At 36.1% G+C, this 4,781-nt stretch overlaps 1 protein-coding gene across 1 annotated transcript in view; it reads right to left on the minus strand.

Moving 5' to 3' along the window:
• The window catches only part of LOC117115008, a 12,455-nt gene that overhangs the window by 5,446 nt on the left and 2,228 nt on the right, over positions 1-4,781 (minus strand). The gene's annotated exons all lie outside the window — the stretch shown is intronic.

Genomic DNA, 4,781 nt, shown 5'->3' on the forward strand with positions numbered 1-4,781 from the left:
TGATATAATAGAACCTCAAATGGTAGGTGATTCTAGCGTACCGTTGTTAAAAGTTCTTCAAACCAAAGAAAAACAGATGAAAGAGGCAGTCTCGCAGTACTTTTTCATTTCCCAATATAAGCGTCTGGTAAAGAAGGAATTTGATACAGTAACTATAGATATAAGAAGTGATAAGGGTGAAAAAGTGTCATTTCAACGCGGAAACGTTTTGGTTAAGCTTCACTTTAGACAAATACGATCTTCTTATCTTGTATAATGCATTCTGTGTATGATGATTATTATTTACGTCAGGTGGGAGGACAGCCGACTCTATGCCAGTTTTCAGTGGGTCTATAACGCAAAGAGAATTTGGACTAGGGGGCGTTCTCGCCAGTCTTTTTAAGCAAGCTGTACCGTTATTGAAGAAGGGAGCAAAAGCTCTCGGAAAACAGGATATTCGAACTGGAGCAGAAATAATGGAGGATGCAATACACGGAAGAAACATCAAAACTGCGGCCAAAAGAAGATTAACTCAGGCAGGAAAAATGTATCGTTAAAAACACAGTTGGAAAAGTTAACAAAAAGCGGAGACGTGCTAAATCATCAGTCAGTTCCCGACCAACCAAGAGAGCGAAAAGATCGCTGGATATATTCGATGCTTAATTGGTTAAATTCGTTTGAAAAATGGCTTTGATTCACGATAACTCTTGCGAATGTTTAAAATCTGAATTGGATATTTTCTCCGCCCATCAACTCTTTAACCGATGTAGGACCCATACAGTTTAATATTCAAGGGTGCGGCGAAGATTACATGGATCTTTCGCAAACTATGCTACATGTTAAAGTAAAAATTACCCTACCTGATGGAACTGATCTTCCGGATGACGCTCAAGTTGCGCCTGCTAATCTTTTTATGCAATCTCTCTTTAGTGAGGTAGACGTTATGTTGAACGAACGGTTAATTACACCTTCTACCAACACTTACCCTTACAGGGCTATGATAGAAACCCTCCTCACGTATGGTTCGGACGCTAAACAAACTCAACTGACAGGGGGTTTTATTACAAGGATACAGCCGGTCGCATGGACTCAAATAATCCGTTTGCCGCTCTCAATGAATCTAATTTAGGTTTGACAAAACGACACGAATTTTCCAAAAAAAGCAAATTGATAGACCTTGTAGGACCCATCCATTGTGACATATTCTTTCAAGATCATATAATGCTGAATGGCGTTGATGTTAAGTGAAACTTCATCGAAGTAAAAATCCATTCTGCTTAATGTCCTCTACTCAAGTTGGATACAAGGTTCACGTGGAAGATGCTTCTATATTTGTTCGTAAAGTTAACCCCTCTATAGCTATTGCGCACGCAAAGGCTCTGAAACACAGTACAGCAAAATATCCTGTTAGAAGAGTAGAAGTGAAGACGCTTACAATACCAACAGGAAATTTATCATTTACGTGAGAATCTCTATTCAACGGCATTCAACCTTCTCGTTTGATTGTGGGTCTAGTTTCTACCGAAGCATTTAATGGCTCTTATCAGCTAAACCCATTTAATTTTCAACATTACGAAACAATCTTTGTAGCATTGCACTTGGACGGAGAAACTCATCCGTAGATTCAGCCAGTTTTCGGACAGAATGGAGCAGATGATAGCTATAATGTTAGCTTACCATACATTATTTACCGGTTTAAACAATCTTTAAAGAACAAAGGACACCTCATTAACAGAGAAGATTATGCTAACGGTTACACGTTATTTGCTTTTGACCTATCCCCAGACCTCTCAACAAGGCTCACTTTAACCTCGTCCGTCAAGGAAATCTTAGATTAGAAATAAAATTTGCCCAACCGTCACCACATACTGTGAATGTAATAGTTTATGCTGAATTTGAGAATATTATAGAAATTGACAAATCGAGAAACGTGTTATTAGATCATTAAGAAATGGATATTTTAAAATTAGTTAAAGATGATCCATTAACTTTGAGATATTTTTACGGGGTTTATCCCTCTAATGAATTACCATATAAGGTAAAAAGCTATCCAGCAGCTTTCATAGCTAATGTAGATAATAGTAGTCAACCCGGGACGCACTGGGTGGTGTTCTTCTTTAAAAGTAAACAAAAAGGCGAGTTTTTTTACTCGTTTGGAAAACAACCTAGTGAATATTGCGATGATTTTGTTAAGATTTTAGATGACAATGCACAGCGTTGGACATTTAATTCTAAAGCGCTGCAATCTCTATTGTCTACGGTTTGCGGTCAGTATTGTATATTCTATCTGAGGCATAAATGTAGAGGTGTTGCTACATCCACTATTGTCAACATGTTTTCCTGTAATAGAGTATCCAACGATGATTTTGTTAATGATTTTATAGAAATTAGATATAACGTTAACCTACCCGTCTATGATATGGAGTACGTTGTTAATCAAATATCCCGTAGTATAAGGTTGAAGTGAAAAAAAAAAAAAAATGTATTTTATAGTTATGAACGTTTTTAGTATATATGTACACCTTTGAATGAAGTGGAAAAAAAATAAATAAAAGATGATTGTCAAATAAAACGATTGTCACAAAAAAACAAAAAAAAATCTCTCTCTCTCTCATTTCATGCATTCTTGACTTGCAATTAAAAACAAAACACAGATAAATAATACGCAGAGAACACAAATAAAATTCACATCAAACTTTTAATATCGAAATCAAAACAATAGAATCGTTAGCACTCAAGTATAAATTAATACTTTATCCAATCGAATGGCTTGACAACCTTCTTTGGTGAAGAATGATGAGGAGAACCGCCCGTTTTAATTTCCCTTAAAATTCTTCGACGGGCTGCATTACCTACAAAGGTTTCAGGGATATTATTGTTAGCCAAGATCTCTAGGAATTGATACCAACCGATAGGCTGGAAACTTTTTCTTTCTTGAATCAAATCCCTCAAAAGATTGATAAGATTCGAACCCTTAATAGTTTGTCTGTTTAAGATAACCTCCCCAGAGTTACGATTAAAATCTATAATGTGTTTATAGTTCAAAATATATGTACAGTAAGAATAGGTCGAACTCTGGAAACCAAAGTTTTAGGAAATGATTTTAGAATAGCATCTTCTTCGGTTTCTTTTCCATCGCTGTTCGTTTCTGCTTCCGATATTTTCTTAGTTTCTTGACTCGATGTAGATGTGTACGGGTGATGGATTGCGAATGGATTTGCGTTTGATATACCTTTGTAAAACTTGATTGTACAAGAGCGCCTTATCGTAATCGTTGATTGGTCGATTTCAAATCCACAAACAGGTATCTGTATGGTTCTTTCGTAGCGTCTTCAAAATCTTCTCTCATAAACTTTGACCTCCCTGAAAACATTTGTCTAGCTAGATGCATAATTTCAGAGCGGTCTCTAGGATTTTTAAATAGGACCAAATAGTGAGCATTCAGTGTAATTGTTCTCTTTTCTTTAGAACCGTAGAAAAAGTTCTGCATAAGAAAGATGACGCTGATTTGTCTATGATGGCAACCTTTTGTAAACAGATTAACTAGTCAATTGTTTCTTGATCCTTCGGCCATGAGATCGTTAATAATGAACAAATACTTTTTATCAGGCAGCATAGACGTAATGTCATTTGGTAACCCTTCGACGAACGTGAGCATGGGTATTTTCATACTCAGCTCTTCAAATAGGTTTTGATATTCACCATAGTACCAATGAATATCGTGGAATAGTTCACTAAATGATGGAATTAATAACAGTTTTTTTTACAAACTCGGTTTTCCCACACTGAGTGGGGCCTCTGACGACCATCGTAAAACAAAGTTCTTATCATTTCAATCATTGTGACATAAATGAAGATTTGAAGGTTAGAAAAATAATTTTATACAGTTAACCTAAAGTCCATTTTACGTTAGACGAAACTTTCAAAAGAGAAAACTGCAAACTGTACCTAAATAACCTATAATGACAACAATCAAACTATTCCCATACGTAACCATAAGGAAGGGTATCGAAATCTGGAAATACGATTCTTTTATCATAATATATTCTATAATCTTTTTTTCTATCTACGGAAAAGAGTTTTTTTCCTTTTCACATCCCTTGTAATTTGTTTATCGTCAACCTTAATGGTTGGCCTATCCCCTACGGTGCACACCAACTTTTTCATTTCATCAAAATTACCAATTTGGTATTCATATAGGTGAGTGTAAGGCCCTTAACCTTGCATACCGTCTTGGCTGAGTCCAGTTTGTAGGCATAATTCTTAGGCCCCCTGAAACAAACTGAGTAATAAAGTTCCCGTCTTTTGAATCAATTTCGTTCGTTAACTCTCCTAGGTAATCTCCTAACGGTGGTTCCCATTCATTAGGTTTAACTGTAAAGATAATGCTGTCTGTATCGTAGTACAACACTCTTCTTTGTAATTTTTGTAGGATTTCATACAGTTTAAGTCTTGCATGCGCTGTTGTAAAAGTGGCTAGAACTACATTACCCTTCTTATTAATGGGAACTTGTTCGTCAATAAAGGTATGTTTTACTTCAGCAATACTATCGCTAAAGAAATTTATGTCATTCACAATCATTGCCGGATCTGTTAGCATTGAGAAGAGGGTAGCTGGGTCACTAGTAATTGTAGTTTTCTGAAGATTTTTCCTCTGACCAAATTTCCCCCAGAAACTATTCAACATTAATTTTGAAAGAGAACGTAGCCCAGGGTTGTACTTGATGTTGGAAATACCCTCATTTTCTCTGTAATTTCGGATGTAAGACTCCCTTTCATCATCGGTTTTACACCAATCAGGC

The sequence above is a fragment of the Anneissia japonica genome, unplaced genomic scaffold (genome assembly GCF_011630105.1).
Source record: "Anneissia japonica isolate Jap-2015-1 unplaced genomic scaffold, ASM1163010v1 scaffold119_len492752_cov174, whole genome shotgun sequence".
Taxonomy (NCBI): Eukaryota; Metazoa; Echinodermata; class Crinoidea; order Comatulida; family Comatulidae; genus Anneissia; species Anneissia japonica.